The sequence below is a fragment of the Cupressus sempervirens genome, chromosome 1 (genome assembly GCF_028749045.1).
Source record: "Cupressus sempervirens isolate cs-2001-9-10 chromosome 1, ASM2874904v1, whole genome shotgun sequence".
In the NCBI taxonomy this organism is placed as follows: Eukaryota; Viridiplantae; Streptophyta; class Pinopsida; order Cupressales; family Cupressaceae; genus Cupressus; species Cupressus sempervirens.
The window spans coordinates 108690300-108708427 of NC_143118.1; the positions used below are offsets into that span (position 1 = coordinate 108690300).

At 31.6% G+C, this 18128-nt stretch overlaps 1 long non-coding RNA gene across 1 annotated transcript; it reads left to right on the plus strand.

Moving 5' to 3' along the window:
- The first annotated feature begins 749 nt into the window (after positions 1-749).
- LOC149576447 (uncharacterized) lies at positions 750-1507 on the plus strand. Its single transcript, XR_016360278.1, has 2 exons — positions 750-1175; positions 1308-1507. It is a non-coding gene; the product is annotated as an uncharacterized LOC149576447 (long non-coding RNA).
- Positions 1508-18128: the final 16621 nt, after the last annotated feature.

Below are 18128 nucleotides of genomic sequence, written 5' to 3' on the forward strand. Positions count from 1 at the left end.
TAAAAAAAATGATTATTCATCATGGACTACAAATCAAATAAGGTATTAAATGTCCTCTCCATTAATTTTCAATATTAAGATAAAAAATAATTCATGTATCTTTCTACTTTAGTGAAAATCAACAAAGACCACAAGTGAAGGATCTCATCCGTATCTCTTGATATACATGATCATTAAGGTTCAGATCTTCAATGACTACTTTGTACAATCAGACATATCTTACATTTGAATTGTTAAATATAGATCACACGAACTCAACTTATATTGTACCAACTTCACCAACAATTTTATCAACATATTTCTACCACAAAACCTATTTTTATAATACATCACTTTTTCACCAACTTTACCAACAAATGTATAATAATTGAGCTTAACATTTAATTAATATCATTCTAATTATAATCTAAAACACAACATACTCGATCTTTCAAACTCTTTTCTATTTAACATTCATACTACAATTGAGATTTTTAGAAAAGGACCCCCAAAATGAAAAAGAAAAGTGGTAGCTTTCACTTGAATTGCACTTGTCGGGGAGGTTTGTGGAAGTGGTGGCACACGTTCAATCATCCTTTTAGTGTGTAGCATGAATTATTGAAGTCTTTCCCTGTTTTATAAACTAAGCAGTGTTGCATATCAACTTTACTTACAATGTTCTTCCATATTAGGCAATGCATAGAAATGGTGTGAAGCACATATTATGTATGCATGCACGGACCTCAATACAACTCCCTAATTAAACCATATTCATGATACAAATATGTCTCCCTGTCTCCTCATAGTAATGGAGTCTTCTCACCAATATTATTTATTTCTCCTTGTTAGAGAAAACGTAGATGGATGGTGATGATAAAGATGATATATGATCTGCCTGCAAGTGGAGGATTCCAAAGGGATTGCATCGATTCAGCTCAGCTCACATGAAAATGAATCATGCAATCTCTTGGGAATCATCCTGCAGGCCGAATGATGATCAAAGTGCTGTATCTTTTGATCTCTGTCAAATTATTCATTTTATGTAATGCTTTTAGAATTTTCAGGAAACTAGATTTCATTGTTACCGAATGAAAACTTCTGAACCAGTTTTCATCACTGGCTTCCTTGATAGCATTCCCTCAATTTTCATTTGATCTCATGAACATTTGATGGGGTTAAGCTTATATATTGACCAGGTATATAACCTTCCATTACTGTTGCTTTCTTCTCTACTACTTTCATCTTTAAATGTACCAATTAATGATGCTCAGAGCCGTTGGCTTGTTCCATGGTTCAGATTGTTTATAATTATTACTCTTGTGGTATAGTTCTTGCAGCAGGGTTAATTTTATCATATGCCAGCCTTCAATGTTAGGGTTATAAATTTCAAAGATACAAATTCCTCCAAAATCAGGAATATGTTTAAGAATTCTAGGTAAGGATGGGCTATTTCTATTCATAACTCTGATTTGTATTCCCTGTATCACTTTCATTTGATCAATAATCAACAGTTCATGTTTTTCTTTCAGGTTTTTCTTGGTTTGCTTTATGATTGATCATGTATTTGATTTCAAAACTGTATTTAATTTCCTATGTTTCAGTTTTCTTATTCTTTGATTCTTGATAAATGAACATGGAGATTATTCTAAACTGTATAAATGGTCTGTGTGTTTTTAGACGTTGCTTCTCTTGTTTTCTAAGGGATCATAGAATTTGGCTCTAAACTAAATATTTGTAGATTCAAACCCACAAATAATTCATTGCAAATATCATAAACTGAAGTTTAAATCACAAAGTTTTCCCACAACCCATTTCTCATTTTGTGGACTCTTCTGCCAATATTGCACAGAGCTTCTTTGGGCTTAGGAATGGCTAGACATTTTTAAGTTGGTTCTATAAAATGGTTTCCTTGCAGCACAGTGAAACATTTTTCTTCTACATTTCTCTTATTTTGTTTTCTTATTATTGAAGATTGATTATAGACTTTTATTTCAAACTTAAAAAATAATGAATGGTCTATCTATATTTTTTATTTCTTATTCTTTGATTATGTGATTGTCGAGTTTGAAATCCAACCGTAAAAATAATAAATGGTCCATATTTTTCTTGTAACTTTTATCTTCTTTTGTTTCCTGATTTTTTATGATCTTTGATTCTAGATTGAAAAAACACTAAATGATCTATATATTTCTTTTTACGTTTCACTTCTTTTCTTTCTGATTCTGAGTTTCGTCCTAGACTGTAAAAACAATAAATGGTCCATATTTTTCTTTCCAGATTTCTCTGATTCTTGATGAGTTCGATTCCAAATTGTAAAAACAACATATTTCTATGTTTCTTCTTTTTATATTTTTATCCTCTTACATCCTGATTCTTGAAGATTGAAAACATTTGACTCACAACTAGAGAATAGAACAGAATTAAATACAAATTCATAAACTCTAGAAATTGTCTGTCGCACAATAGAAGTTTCAAATCATTTCTAATTTTATAAAGTGGCCAAGCCATAGATCTCTAAGATTACACTGTTCATTTGTGAATCATATCGATTAATCCTGTAAACTATTTAAATCTTCTTGGACTTATTGCAAAGAGCTTCTTTGAGCTTTGGAATGGCAGAAATGGTTCTGTCGCAATGGCTACACATTGCATTTGGTTTTACGAAAATGGTTTTTTTATAGAGATCATCTACAAACAAGTTGTAGGGTAGGTATCTGATACGGTTCCAAGCATGTCTGAAACCTCTTCCGTTAAAAGCTAAGAAGTAAGAAACATCCACAAATGATTTTGAAAACCAGTATTATACAAAACCCTAAAAAGTGCAATACATGGGTCTCGTAGAGCAAAGGCTTGAGTAATATCAACCAAGGAAACCATCAAAACATGTGTAAGTTACACTGAGATATCAAAAATCTCAGGCAGGAAAGTTCTGGCTATTGTCAGGTAGATTCCTGAAGCAGAAGCTTTGCCTAAATAAGAAAACGCTAGAAACGTGATAGAATACTTTTAAGATGGTCAAATACCTACAGTTTTGTGCGAAACATAGAATAACATAGGGAAAATCAACTGACAAGCTTTCACTAGAAATAGAATTAGAAAGGAACATAAAACTGCAAACTCCTATGAAGTCGTGATCACTCTAGTTTTTCCAAATAATTATTTTGATTTGCTAGTGTCCTCTTGCATTAGGAAAACCACAAAGGAATTCGATGTGTGGTGTCCATTAATCATCCACCACAAGGCTTGAAGGGCCATATCTATTAATGTCAATAGGAGACATTTTTTACATGAGAAAAGAATGTTGTGGCCCCTTCGAATGTCTATGGCCAACAATAAAGTGGGATGTTTACTAAAAATGGTCCATAAATTTCTTATTAAGTATAAATTTTAAATTGTATCTTGTTATTATGTGGTCCAAAAGCTTGGAGGATACACTAACATGAACTCACATGTAATTGTAAATTGATTGGCTATGGGTTGTTGGGGGATCGGTAGGGATGTTGAAAGTTAATAATATGTTATTATATAGTTCAAAGTGGTTTTTAAAGCTATGTTTCTTTGTTTTTAATTCATTTATATAAAGACATTTGGATATATATTTTTTTAAAGACAAGGTAATAGACTTGATAAAAATAAGTTATTTGAAAAATGAACAAATCGATCATTAAGAGGGTACATGTGTATTAATTAGGTTTAGATAGAAGGTGTGTTATATTGAATATGAAATGCATATTTTTCAATCGTGATTTTTATGAGGATATTTAAATGGAATTGAATTACATTATATTACAATGACGAGTTAGTTATTTTAAAATTATGCATATATTGGAGTCATAATTAAATTTCAATAATATTTTCTTTCATGTAATATTTTGATTCAAACTTAATATAAATAATATTTTGAATTGATGTGATATGTTGGTAAAGAATATAAAAGAAGTTTTGAGATGAACAATTTAGAATAAAGGTATTAATTTTTAGGATATTGAGTCTTCTAAATGGAAGATGGAATTATCGTCACACTAGTTATAAACTTAGATAATTAGAATCAACTAAATATATACAAAAAATCAACATAGATATTGTCCATCCATATGTGGTGAGAATGGAATCCAAAGGTTAGTTAGACATATTGGTTATGGGATTGCAAATAGAGTGGATTTAACTGTGGAGAAAACTCTATAGTTAAACATGCTCAAGATGAAGTATTATTGGGATGGGTGACTTCCAGGGAAGTCTCATTGCTCCACCACTGTGAGCATCAACTAGATCTAAGTGTTCAGTGTTCCATTTATTCTCATGAGAAATGGATTCATGTTGAATCACTACTCATGAAAGATGGATCAATGAGTTTGACTCAAAACCTACACAGCTAAATCCTGATAGCAATGTCAAATATTGATCATGGACAAAGTATCTTTTCCTATTCTTTTTCTCTTGCAATTAAAAGCATGGAGAACTCCTTATTTGGTGAACTTTGGTTTATTGAAAAAATTAGATTATTCTTAATGAAATATATTGAAGCTTTGACCCTATAAAGGAAACTATCAATATTTATTCATAAATTGGTCATTATAGATCAAATCGCTAAATCTCATATGTGATTTTTTTTCTTAAGTATGCATCTACATAATTTGAATTCTCCCTTTCCCTTCATAATTTCCCAAATTCTTTTTTTTTTTTTTATCAAAAAAATGTTGGTTTTTAAAGTATTTGTTTCCACATACATTTTACGCTCACTCTCATTGGCATGAGGCAAAGTCTTGTCTAACTAGGATCAAGAAAGTAGCTCCCATTATTGAATATCATAAGAAGGTTCCCTAGATGGGTGGATATTGGAGGAAAATTGACAAAAAATGAATTTGGAGTAATTTTTTTTCTTTTAATTGATATAGTTCCTTTGAAGTTAACAACTTATCCTCACCATCAATCACTACTCTAACCTTTACAAATTTACATCCAAAGCTCACATAACAATATATATGACTGCATATGATCTCACTCATCAAACACACAATACTTACAACCAAGGAAACATCTTTCCCTTATACCAAGTCATAATATCTAATTGAGTCATCCTTGAGGCTTTCCCAATATACATAGAATAATATAGGACCATTATAAGATACTACAATTAGGTTCCATATGTTACAAAGCATATTACATCAATTACATAATATAGTCAGCCTTCGAGGAATAACCCACACATTATCCTTCACAAGTCTTCACAAACTAAAAACTATATTTTTCCATCTCAATCATAGCTTCACGAACATATCTCTGACCAAAATCTAACCCTACTGAAAAATATTCAACCTCACCAAAAAGCTACAACACAAACAATAGTATAAAATTTACTACAACTAGTCCTTTGCAAATCTTCTTTAACTCACTAAAAACTTTGTAATTATTTCTACGCACATAGACATAGCATTTATAAACATCCAAGAACATATTGTCAACCCTATAGAAATAAACTTAGCAACCTCTAACCTCACTAAACAAAATTGTCTTTTCTACTCTACCAAAACTATCTAGAAAGATAATATGTTGATATCAATGAAAAACTAAGTCATGAATGCAATACATAAGAACTCAATCAAATCCATTAAATTCCTTACAATCTCCTCAACAAAATTCATCAATATCCCTTAAGAATTCATGCCAACACAGATTAAACAATCACAACAGTTGACAATCTTTGGTGGTTGGGGCTTCCCATAGTGAGCCTGGGTCATATAAAATGAGTGTTTGACATACCAAATAATATTCATATATATGTGCATATATAAACATATATATGTATATATATATACACATAAATATATACATTTATATATGTATATATATTTATGTGTGTATATATGCATCTCTCTCTCTCTCTCTCTCTCTCTCTCTCTCTCTCTCTCTCTCTCTCTCTCTCTCTCTCTCTCTCTCTCTCTCTCTCTCTCTCACACACACACACACACACACACTCACACACACTCACACACACATATTTTTCTTCTTCCCTTTTTTCCACTCACTCTCTCCATCTATTCCCTCTTAATAAGTATCTCTCTCTTAACTTATTTGTTTTGTCTAACTCATTTTCCTTCCCTCTCCCTTATCTCCCTTTTATATCTTCATTTATTTTTTAATTTAAGAACTATATTAAAGGGAAATAAATTTTCTTATATAACTAGAATTCATGTGAGCTTTGATAGAATAAAACCTCCATTGAATTATTAGATTATGAAATTTGGATACATTTAACACTAATAGGTTTAGATAGATCATTCACATGTACCACAATTATGAAAAACAACCCATCAAGTTTTGACAGTTTCATGCACTTAAGGTACACAAGGGACATTGTTGGTAGGGTATGTTACTAAGCATCTGCACGTGTAAAGAAGTAAGTACAACTATGCGTAGGGTAAACTCACAAAATTGTACATGATTTTAGTATCAATTTGTACCCATAACAAACAAAATGAGATATAGCCTACCTTAAAACCTTACGCTTAATGCATCTAATGGTTTTTACATGAATATAAAAATTGATGCCCTGTAAAACCCACTTCAAGTCTTATAACTAAATTGGAGAGAAATTATTTAAAGAGACCTAAATGATCCTATAGGATTAGATGTATTATTTACATTTTCCATTATTTTCAAGATTATCCCATCAAATTTTGATGGTTTTATGTGTTGGAAAGAGTAATTGATATGTATAATACATGTTTTTATTGACGAAAACTACTTATAATTGCTTTTGACCATAAGTGCATGAAAATTATTCTACCAAATTGTTTTGAAGCTTAAGTTATCTAGAAAGTCAGTATGTAAGGGTTGGAGTAGATATTTTGTAGTAGGATTATACGATATGATTATAGGTAAAATAAGTAGACATAGAATTATGTCTAATAAGATGATCATATGCTTACATGTGGGAATATACATGATAAATTCATCATTGAATATCTAGTTAGAAATTTTCATGAAGAATGGAGCACTTTGGTATAATCCATTCGTATGCATCATTTATCAATACTAACTCTTGGGTTAATGGTATATTTTGATAGAGCCAACAAAGATTTATTTTGGTTATAACATGTTGTTATTTGATAATTTGGATATAAAAGGGTTAAGGATTGTACATGTTTCATTATAAAATATGACAAAGTTATATTTTTGTGTTATGACTTAATACTTGAGATTAAGTTTTTGGTTGTGATGGATATAGAGTTTATGGATGCAAAGAATGGTTGGTGAACACTGTGTATAGATCAATCCAATGTTTAGAGATAGTATTTCCTACCATATTTTTATTGGAACTATATAGACATTTGTGATGCTACTAGTTAGTTTGGTATAGGATCACAAGTCTATATTTAATTATGTGAACTATTTTATAATTTGTGTTGGCTTAGTTTTTTACATGTTAAAATTTTGCAAAATTTGTAGTAAGAAACCCAGTTGAAATTAGGGATTGTGTATCTTTTAATTGATTATGCCCTAGAAGAATCCCTAAATTTTGTTGCCCTATTGTATTTTGTGCCCTAGGTTCTTAAAAGTTGGTTCACATTGTTCATGTTTCCAAAAATGTGCATGGGAAGATTTTTATAAACCCCTAAAACATTTGACCTTTTATTATATGCTTTCACGCAACCTTTTTTAAATATTTCATGAAAATCTTTTTAACCTAGTGCATAACTCCTTTTCAACCTCAAGTTTTCCTAAGGTTAGCTTGCCCACTATTTTATTCTAAGTCCTTAACCCAAGGAGATTCATTCTTGTGATCATTGATCAAAAGCAAATCGATGATCATCACTTTAAAGAAAATCAATGATCGTCACTTTCTTGCTTTTCAAAGATGCATGAAAATTAAATAAAGTGAGAAAGTGACAAATCAACACCTGTCCATGTGGGCCCCTATTTTTGGTTTTCAAGTAGTATAATACAATGCATTTTCTAAACCATTGATCAAATGAAGATCAACGCTCATTTCATTCTCACTTTATAAAGATGCATGAAAATTAGCTAAAAAATTAAAGAGGCATAATGACACGTGGAATATGGTAGGGTTGGACTATGTTGTGAGTTTCCAAAAGGTTGTTGACTGCACAAGGTTCCAAGTGGCGAGTTTCAATTTACTACAAATTCAACACATAAAGGAAAGCATTACTTTGTCAAAACTGTCAAATCAAGAAAGATCAATGATTGTCGTATTATTGCTTTTTGAAGTTGCAATAAGATTAGCCAAAGTGAGAATATGAGAATTCAACATGTATCTTAGTGGGCCCAAATTCAAAAGGAAATACAATGATAACTAGGATCTTTCGTGGCCATCAAATCTTAGCAAATCAACGATTGCCACTTTCTTGCTTTATAGAGATGCTCAAACTTTAGCTAAAGAAAGAAAGCAATGAGATGACATGTGTCCTGTTTGCCAAAAAATTAAAGGCAAAAAGCCTCTAAAGTTACAAAGTGGTTTGTATAAGATGATTGTGAGATCGTAAGGGCAGATCATGAAGTTTTCAAATTTATGACAAAGAGGAGATAACAGCTAGTGTATGGTTGAGAGTTAGAGACAATAGTTAAAGGCAAGGTTATGAAGTTATGACAAAAACCTAGTTAACTATGATCAAGAGATCATAAAGGAAAAAATTAAAGAATTCTAAAGCTACGATAAAGAAAGGCCACAGTGAGCATATGGTCAGGAGCTAAAGGCAGTGGTTAAGAGGTAACTTCTAGAGTTACAAAGAACCTTAGTTAATTGTGATCAAGGGATCATAAGATAGGAAAAGGAGAGGCCTGATGCTACACAAAGTTGTGATTGTAAGATTCCAAAGATCCATGTATATTAGAAGGATGCTATGAGAGGGTCTATAAACCGTTGAGCATAAGATCTAGATGTGAAGAATACATTCCAGCTAATGCCCCAATCTTACAATAAGTTGTTGATCATAAGATCATAAAATCCAAATTCATTACTAAAAGATGATATGAAGGGTTTGAATTTTGAAAGTGATCATCAGATCATAAACCCTAGGTTTGACATGAAAGCAGTTTTTCCCCTTTTTCTGAGCTAGAAAAGCAACATAGGTCTTGACCAATGAAATTTCAAGAAAGTACATAGGATAGAAGAACTTGAGGTGGCAGAAAAAATTGAATTTAAGGCTCAAATTATAGAACTTGAGCAGGAGGAGACGACCAAGAGGGATGAGAAATAATGCTTGATCTACATAGAAATAATGATGATCTAACTTTCAGGCAGAACAAAACCAAATCTAGATGATTTAGATGAAATCTGATTCATTGAATGGCCACCAAGAAAGAAGTAAATGTTTTGGAAGTAGTTGGAGATGTTAAGGTTCTGCCAGTAGGAAGTAGTTGAAGATATACATGATTAAAGGCGATAGAAGAAAAAAAATTAAATTGAAGACTCTTGTAGTAAGTGCCACCTGCAAAAATTTGCAACTACTTGTCCAAATTTTGTTCAAGTGCAGAGAATGTTTTGTAAAGTAACACATAGAAATATCTTTGTATTTGTTTTCCATTAGGATTTTGACATTTTTCCTCCCATCTAAAACTTGTTGCAATCCTTTCTATAAAAGGATTTCTAGGATGTGGAGTAATGGTCTGAAGTCTATAGGATTTTAATGCTTATGCTATTTACAGTTGGTCTAATTTTTGTAGGTTTGAGTTTTATTATTGTGATACCATTAGGATGGTTCCCACCACCATTTTCACCTTTTCTCTTTTATGAATAGCAGCGAATGATCTATAGAGATAGTCTTAGGATATTCAATTATTTTATGAGTTATTTTCATGCATCCTATTGTATTTGTTTCAAGGAAATGAATAAAAATGCAACAATTTTATCTTCAATCTAATTCTTGTCTCCTATCTGTGTTGTCTATCATGTTTTTTGGTTTATGAACAAAAGTGCTTAAACCTAGTTGTAAATCCTTAAAGTTGTATGTCTCAATATGTTTTGTTATTGGATCAAAGACCAAAGTAAATTATTGATATATTGGATAGGATTGCAGATTTTGTAGAGGGATAGGTTGAGTATGAGGTTTAGTCTTGATGCAGATGTTTGATTTACAAAGTGATAGGATAGATCTGGAAGTCTTGATATATGAGATGTATCGATGATTTTCCAAGGATGTGTGTTAGTGATATGTGGAATTGCCCAATAGATAAGGCATTGATCAACTATAAGACCTAAATATTTTTTGTTCATACCTAGGTTTTTCTGATAATCAACACATTAATCAAAATATTTTCCCTTTTATGTTGAAGAGTTGAAAGGATTTACCCTCACTCAGCTTGTCAGGTTCATAGATCATGTTATTAGTTGTTTCATGTCTATGTTTTTTGCATAAGTAATAGAAGAATTGGGGTTTCAATCTACTTTATCCAAATTTAGATATATGTTTTAGGAACCGGTACCATATGAAAGAATCTGAGGTTCACCCACCTAGGTTTTGCATATCTTAAAGTAAGAGTATAGCCTTAAAGTTGGCCCCAATGTTTGAATAGGTATGTTGAACATGGGAATTAGCAACCACTAGATGTATTCTATTCTTAGCACTAGGTTACTGAAAAAATGTTAATTCAAAAGCCAACACCTTGATACAACTTATTGGATTGTTTAATTGAAAAATGATCTCTAGGAAATAGATTTGATTGAAAGTGTATTCCCTGATTTTGAACTAAAACCTTTAACTATGAAGCCTTTAAGGAAACTTATTACTCTAGTAGTAAGAAATTTTTGGGTTTAATGCTCATCTAGGTTTTTCCCTTAATCATGTTTTCCTCGACAACATAGCATGGTGTTATGGAAATTTTGTGTTGGATATTACTTTGTTTAATTTATTTTATATTCAATTCTAAAGTGTGATTTGTATTAAAAAATAATAAAGTATTGTTACCTTGATTCACCCCCCATTCTCGGTGCTTCCCTATTCTAATAATTAGTATGAAAGTGTGGTTCCTTGGAAGAATTCTAACAACTTAAGAAGAATCTTGATTGAAGCATATTGTAGACAAAACTCTTGAGACCTCTTGAAGATCCTAATAAATTAAATTCTTCATTTTTTAATCAGAGGACAAGTTGAGGGAAATTTGAGAGACTCGTTGAAAATCTAAAAGATCATCTTGTTAGTGGTTTTGACATTTGAGTGCCAACACACTTAACCACTTTTGAGTCGAGCACACTATGTATGCCAAGCCACAGCATGAGTTGAGTCAAAAAATCCAACAAGTTTCGAGTGATCTTCAAGTGTCGAACAGCCTTCAAGTGCTGAGTGGAGATCAAGTGTCGAGTGACTTCAGGTGTCAAGCATGATACAAGTGTCAAGTAATATTTAGATGCTGAGTCATAGACGATGCCAACCAAAACAGGAATGCAACAGGAGTAGAGTGAGACAGTTTTGTTACATGTGTCGAGCATTGAAAATTAGTAAGTGTCAAGTAACACAGAATGCGTATATAAGTTTGAAAAGGCACAAATTCATATGTAAACTATTTTTATGGCTGACATATGATGAATCTCGAAGGATCTAAGTATATATTTCCTATGCAATCTTCATGCAGCCAATAAGAAAAATGGAGAAGGCATGTAGCCAATAATAAAAGTGCAAGGAATGAGTGGGAAACAGAGATTCAATATGGATAGTAGATCCACACCTAACCCTAAGTCTTTGAATGTCTTTATAAGGAAGACAAAATCTCATGAGAGATGGATGAAGAAGTTTTAAAAGGGTAAAATATAGTGGAATTCAGAGTGAAGAGTAAAAAGACTTAGAGGAAAAAGAGCAGAAGTGAGACATTTAGTTGATCTGAATAAAGCAAGGGACACAAACAGATATCAGATTTTAGAGAATCAAGATCAGAAAAAGCAAATCAAGTGCCTAAATTCAGCAATCAAAGGATTGTAAGCTATCAGGTTATTATACCTAATACTCTCTAGCCATTGTATTAGAAAGGAAACCCTATGTTGATAGGTTAGCTTAACGGCTATTTTGTAGATCCTTTAAATAGGTGATTAAATCTTTTAACAAGGTAACACTTCATGTAAAGTGTTTGTGAATCCTTTAACCAGGTCACTATTGACATAGTGTAAAGCCTTTAACAGGGGAGGCCTTTAACAGGGTAGACCATTAGAAGTGGTCAAACATTATTATTGTAGTGATTTTGTGGGTATCATCCCCACCCTGGTTTTACCTTCTTATTCCTGGAGGGTTTCTGGGTTAACAAAATCTCAAGTGTTATGTGGTGATGCATATTTGTTTCTCATGACTACTTAATGTTTATATGCATGCATGTTCCTTTCAATTATATGTTATTAAGGGTTTATAATAAGAAGAAATCCAACACTTCTAATTCACCCCCCCTTCTCAGAAGCATTCTTTCCATTAAGACATTCCAGCACGTCTAAGGAAATCTAGAAATAAGAGGAAAGAACTTTTTGACTAGCTGTCATGTAAAGGAAATGCTTCAAATAATGGAAAAACAAAGGACTATAAGAAATTTGTATTAGAGAGAGATAAGTTGAAGAATGAAATGCAAGAAGTTGTAATCAAGATGATTGAAGAAATTGAATCTAAGAGAGCATTTGAATAATCACTACAAGATAAAACTAAAGAATATAATAAGCTAAACAATGAGATTGGATAGTTAATTTTTTTTTAAAAGAATACAAGCATGGTGAGAAATAATTGGAAAGATTAAATGAGATAATAAGAAGATATCAAGATGAGGCTAGAGAGATTCAAGAAAAATTTACTATTGGAAACTACAATTGGAACAATTGTTATATTTTCCTTGATGTCAAACTTTACTAGTGAGAAATTTCTAATAGTGTAGAGTGACATATTAGTTGATTGATGAAGATGATTTAAAAAAATAGATAACTAGATGAACTAGTGAATTTTTTGAGTAAAGAGGAGAAATTATGTTGGAATTATAATGGGCACTTGATCAATTAGTCTTTGACAAGATAATGTGTTTTTTAATCATTATATAAAGTAATAAAGATAGTTGAGTTAATGTATAAAAGAGAATACAAGAAGTCAAGTGAAACACTAAGATTGACCGAGTGACAGTTTTACTTGGTCAATGACGTAAAATATTAAGGAACTTAAGAGATAGCCAAGAAAGGAGTATCAACAAAGTGATAGTTATGGCCGAGCACAATGAGGAAGGAAAATGTAGTATTGATTGAGCATAGTGAAGACTAGGTGAGCAAGTATAATCCAAGAAAGATAGAACACTAGAGATTGAGCTAACCAATGATGATCGAGAAGAAGAACATAGTGATCACTAAGTGTCAACAATTTAATAGTTTGTGAAAGAATCAAGATTTGAGGTCGGCATAGTTGAATTTTTCAAATTGGTCAAAACATTTGAATGATAAGGATTGATGCATTGGCATATTTAATGCATGAATTGAGTTTGTTAAGTGATCAAAGTCAAGGATTCAAGGAGAATTTTCTAGTAGTTTCAATAAAATGAGAATAAGGACAAAATAATTGATAGATTTAATGAATCTGATCAAACTATAAGATCTATAGTGATGTTTAAGTGGCAAAAGATCAAAGCTACTTATTTAAGAAACTATAAGAGATGTTTATAAAGGTTGTTTCATTAATTATTGGTGATTTTGTGGAGAACCTATGAAGAATAGAGTAGCAAAGAAAAAGTGAGAAGATTCATGAAATGTAATTGCTTGAAGGATTACCAAGCAGATTAGAGATGAAGAGTATAATGAAGTCCAGTCAATGAACCAGCAATTAATCTGAATGGAGATATAAATTTAAAAAGTGAGTTATATCTTGACAGATCAAAGCTAGTTGTTACTTTCTAACCATTTTGGCAGTAAAATTCTATAATCAAGGTGACATTCTAATGGAATGATACAAATTCGTCTAACTAGCCCACTCCTAACAATGTGGTTAAATCCTTTAACAGGGTCACACCTAAAAGCTTATTTTTTAATATTTAATAGGGTTGCCTCTTAACCAAGCTCACTTCAGAAGAGTGAAAGTTGTAGCCTGCTACTTGGTTTTTTTTCCAAATTGGGTTTCCATTTTAAATTTTGGTGTGATATATGTGTGAATTTTGTTTTGTGATACATATTATTTGCTATGGTTTATTTATATTTGTTGGCATATATTGAATAGACAACTAGTGATGAATGAATAAGTTAAGTTGTTGTTAAGTTTCTATATTGGTCGAGTGATTTTATGAGATTGTTAAGTTGTTTGAAGTAGTTAAAAGTTGAATTGGTACATCTAGACTTGAGAATTACTGATTCCCACCACCCCTCCCCCCCCCCCCCCCCCCTCCTTCTTACTTATTCTGAATATTCTAAAAATTGGTCTCATAGTGTTGTTTAAGGAAAGATTGAAGGGACTTAAGCTAAAGATTAATATGTAAAAGAGAGAGGTACCTAAGTTGAACAAAGATAACTTCCCTACATGGCTAAAACTAATGAGATTGCATCTATCTGGAGTTGGAGATTTTGCATTATACTACTTGAACAATGAATATATTGTAGCACCTAGACCCATGACTATTGAAAAATGAAGAAGAATTAGAAGCACAATAAAATGATGATAGATCTGGCATCTTCCTCGATTTATGTTATTTGATGATGTAAATGATTGCATCACTACAAAGAAAATGTGGGATAAATTGTAAAAATTCCATGGAGGAGATAAATATATGTTAAAGGCTAAAGAAAAAAGTTTGAGAGGTAAGTTTTATGAGATAAAAATGAAAGGAGAGACTATTGCATAGTATTGTGGTCGAATCGAGGTTGTGAAAGCTATTAGAGGAGCTAGAGCACACATAGATGATGAGATTATTATCTAAAAGGTATTATGGACTTTACTTCCTATCTATGCAATTAAAGTATCTATAATTCAAGAACAAAGATGTACACATGGTAATAACTTGACCTTGGATAATCGAATTGGTAGATTCACTGCATTTAAAATGTTAAACTTTGATAGCTATATAGCTTCTATTATTGAATGTTCTTTCAAGAGTCAACTAACCCTTGATGGATCCAAAAGAAAGAAAAAGAATAAGCATGTGGACAGTGATAGTGAATTAGATGATGACCTTGATGAGTTAGAAGCATTGTTGGCAAGAAGGCTACCAAGAGAAAAAGGAAAATACAAAGGTAAACTTCATATGATCTATATTAAATGTAACAAAGTTGGTCATATTGTTGCAAGATGTCCTTAGAGCGATGAGAAGGAAGAAAGGAAATACAAAAAGTGTTGAGGAAGAAGAGGAAATAGAGAAAATCAAGGTAACAAAGACTGCAAAGAAAAATGTAATAAATCCTAATACATTATCGAAGAAGACAGATTGGATAGTGTTTCGTGTGAAAATGATGAAAAGGTTGTTTAAGTTGCAATGAAAAATGAATTTGATGAGGATGAGAAAACTAATTTAATTTTACATGTGAATAAGAATAACAGATGGATAATTTATGGTGGTTTCTCACATTATATAACTAGTGATACAAGTTTGAAAAGCTAGAACATTATAACAGGAGTAGCATTAAGTTTTCAAATGATGCACCATGTTATGTGAAAGGTAAAGGATCAATTATATTGAATGATTAGATCAAATATGATAATTCATATTGGGTTGATGGTTTGAAATATAACTTGTTAACTGTGGCATAGTTGAATAGTTTAGGCTACCAAGTTGAATTTCAAAACAAGAAGGCAAAGATTTATGATGCTACTGGTAAACTAATTGCAAGTAGAGAGAAAAAAAGAGGTAACCTATTTTATCTTGACCTATTTGAAGATACATATCTATTTGCACAATTTGAATATCTTGGTTATGGTATAAGAGGCTATATCATGTGAATTTTGATAATTTGGTAAGCATTAGTAAGATGAAAAGTGTAAGATGATTACCAAGATTGAGAAAGCCTAGTAAAGTGATGTGAAAACAAGAGAAAGACCTATTCATCTGATGATATTTTGGTTCTAGTGCATATTGATTTATGTGGTCTTATTAAAGTACACAATTATTATGGTGGCAAGTACTTTATTCTATTTGTTGATGATGTCTCTAGAATGATGTAACTTTGATGTTTCTTAAAGAAAAATCTAATGCATTTCAAATATTTAAATGGTATTTAGCTAGAGTTGAAAAGGAGATATGTAAGAGTCCAAAGTTCTTGACATCAAATAGAGGAGGTGAATTCATATTAGATGAGTTCAATATATCTTGCAATGGAAAAGGGGCCAAGAGACAAATGACTACACCAAGGACTCCACCATGGAATGGGATAGCTGAAAGAAGGAGTAGATCAATCATGGACTATGCAAGGACACTAATGATAGAAAAGAATTTTTCATAATAGTATTGGAGAGAAGTAGTAAGTATTATTTATACACTAAACTAAGATCAAGTTAAGAATGGTACAAACAAAACCCCTTTTCAACGTTGGTATTGTTATGCACCTAATTTCAATTATTTCAAAGTCTTTGGAAGAAAATGTTACATATTGAAATATGTAAGGAAATGAAAAAATAATGCAATGAGTGATGAAGATATATTCTTAGGATATTCCACTAAAAGTAAGGCATACAAGTGTTTGAATACTAACACTAACAAAATTGTTGAAAGTGCAAGTGTTAAAGTTGATAAATTTGCAAAAAAGAATGAAGACAAAATCAAGAAAGAACCCGAAGATTATAGAAACTTTATCTACATCTATGAAGTAGAACCTAATGCATTACCTAAAGTAGAGAAAGAGGCTACCAAGCATCAGTAGCCAGGCACTACTGAGGTTCAACTAGAAAAGTACTATCGAGCATCAAGTTGTAGGAGAAGAGTTACATAGAGAGGAATTTGAATGCCAAAGAGAGGGAATTGAACATCACATAAACAACATCAAGTTACAACCAGAGATACCAGAAGAAGATAAGCAAGCAGGACCAAGTGATTTACCACAACAAGAAAGAAGATTTGAACATATCCTAGCAAAATATGTTAGAAGACACCATAGGCTAGATCAAATCATTGGCTCAGACAAAGATTTATGAGTCATGTCAAGAAATAAGTTGAAGAAAGATACATGTTTACTATGTGATTTTGAGCCAAGAACATTTAAAGATGCACTGAGAATGAAGATTGGATTAAATGAATGAATGAGGAAATTGATCAAATAGAGAAGAAAAAGACATGAACATTAGTACCAAGGCTAAAGGAAAAGGATATAATTAGAATAAAGTGGGCATTAAGAAACAAGCCGAATGACAAAGGTGAAGTCAAAAGGAACAAAGCAAGACTAGTTTGTAAGGGATATGTACAAGAGGAAGGAATTGACTACGGCAAGACATTTGCCCCAGTTGCAAGGTTGGAAGGAGTAAGAACTTTTCTTGCATATGTTTCTTACAAAGGATTTGAGGTATACCAAATAAATGTCAAATCTTCATTTATAAATGTAATCTTGGAGGAAGAAGTATACATTGAAAAACATAAAGGATTTTTTTATTCTGACAAGAGAAACATGGTATGAAAATTGCACAAAGTATTATATGGTTTGAAATGAGCCACTCAAGCACAGTATGAAAGGTTACAGACTTATTTGGTAAAAATTGGTGTTGCAAGAACTAATGACACTAGCAATCTGTACTTGAAAAGTGAATCTAAAAGTAAGATATTGCTAACTAAAATATTTTTTGATGATATAATATTTGGAGGCCCTGATATGCTATGTAAATAATTTTCTAATTAGATGAAGAAAGAATTTGAGATGTCAATGTTTGGAGATATTAAATTCTTTGTTGGTTTGCAAGTTTATTAGATGAAGAGAGGTATTCACATTACACAATCAAAGTATATCAAGGAGATATTTAAGAATTTTAGAATGGAAGATTGAAGCTCAGTTGAAACACCTATATTGACTAGATATAAAATTTCAAAGAATGATGATTCTTCTAAAGTAAATCAAACATTCTATAGGCCAATAATGGAAAATTTTAATATGTTTTCCATAGTAGACCCAACATTTCATTAGTTTTTGGTATCATTGCAAGATTTTCTACTAATCCTAAGGATAATTACATGATGTCTATGAAAAGGATACTAAAATATCTAAAAGGAATAGAAGACCA